Below are 1,980 nucleotides of genomic sequence, written 5' to 3'. Positions count from 1 at the left end.
ATTGTTTACGATATGGTTTGTTTTTTTAAAGTAAATCGAAAATTTTCAAAATTTTACTTTGATTATTTTCAGTTTTTTGGTAGTTGAAAAAACTGTATAATAACCTAACAGAAAATTTAGTGTGTGATTTAATATATGCCTTGTATGTAAAAAACATAAAATAGGTAGATTGTTCAATGAAAAAAAATATATTGTTTTAATCTAATTATTTTATTTTACGGTCAGTTATTTTTTAAAATAAAACTAAATTATTAAAAACTTAGAATTAAATTAAGTTTGGTTTAAAATTAACTGAAATATACTAATACTATATCTTTGTAAATGACAGTGATGAAAACAAAAAAAGTTTCAAACTTAAATTTGTAACGATAACTTAATTAAAAAGTATTAGTTTATTTAAATTAGTGCCTTTTTGATTCTACTTATAAATAACTACACATTTATATATAGCTATAGTTAACTTTATTTTATTAATGTACTACTTTAAGAATGAATTATTAAACTTCAACAATACTTTAAAATAATGACTTTTTTTATAGTTTTTTGTAAAACTATAAGTTAGTTTTTTGTTTTATAGTGTAAAACAGTATTTAGATATTCTTTTGCAATAAAATAGTTTGTTTAAAACTAAAACTGACATGCCTGTGACAAATCAAGGCTTATTTGGTTTAAACTGACTGCTTTAAATATACCTATCCTTTATTATGATAATTACGATGTAAGCTGTAAAAACAGCTAAAAATTTTCAGCTTGGCCATCTGATAAATGATATATGTTTAACAATAATTTTAAGTTTTTCTTAGTACTAAATGTTTGTCAAAATTTGAAAATAACGTCACAATCTGCTTAAAAGTGTTAAAATATGGCGATTTTATACTAATCATCTTTAAAAAATTATCATAATTTTAATCGTATCTTATAAATTGTTTCCCAAGTTTACTTAGTCATATTGAAAAACTTAACTTTGGTCAGAAGTAAAAAGTAGTTAAGTAGTAAAACTATAAGTCTGACGAATAACTTTTGTGTGGTATTTAAAAACAAATTGCATTTTTCCGCTAAAGATTTTAAATCTAAGTTATTTCATGTAATCAGTTACTATGAATATTATATTATAATTTAACAATTTATTTTCTAGTGTTGCAAATAGAAGTTAACACTTTTTAAGCACCTATAAATAAGCATAATTTTTAATAAATTTAAAACAATCAAAATATTATAATAAAATTTCAATTTTTAATTAAAAAAAAGTAGATTAATATTATTTTTTTTTAATACAAGTTTTGTAAGTATAACTTTTTTTTTAATACATTTAAAATGATGTAACCACAATTAGTCTAAATATTTGTGTAATAGTAAGTATTTTTTAAGTATGTTAATTTTTAATAAGCGTTAAGAACTTAATGAAGTAAGTAAAAGTTTTAAACTTTGTTAGACAAAAAGGTTTTAAAAAGTTATTGCCATGAGATTTCATAAACTAAGTGACTGCTACTTTGTTAACAAAACTTCTATAAACTTAATTAAGTTTTTTTTTGCTAGTTAATTGCGAAATTTTCATACTGAGGTCAACAACTGGCTTCGTAATTAAAATTTGTGAGTGTGAAAAATTGTTACTAGAATATATATTTAGAATGTTTTACGGTTCTCTCGAATTTTTTAACTAGCTTGTATGCTTCATGTATACAATTACTTTAAATACACCAGACTACATGTTTCATACTATTATTTCACACTAAATATATATTATTAATTTACTAATTATATGTTTTGATATCTTTAAAACAAACAAAAGTATTTTAATTTCTAGGAAAGATTTAATATATATTTTTTATTGTTAAATAAACATATGCTAGGCTTTTTAATGCAAATTCAGGAGTCGTCAGTGCTTTTATTAAAAGATCTAGAAAGAAATATAAAAGTTATGGAAAACAGTGCTTAAACAACTACAAAATACAGTTTAGTAATTGAAAATCAAAAACTTCA

The sequence above is a fragment of the Thalia democratica genome, unplaced genomic scaffold (genome assembly GCF_965202585.1).
Source record: "Thalia democratica unplaced genomic scaffold, ktThaDemo2.hap1.1 HAP1_SCAFFOLD_178, whole genome shotgun sequence".
NCBI classification, from domain to species: Eukaryota; Metazoa; Chordata; class Thaliacea; order Salpida; family Salpidae; genus Thalia; species Thalia democratica.
Note: the sequence above shows the minus strand (reverse complement) of the source record.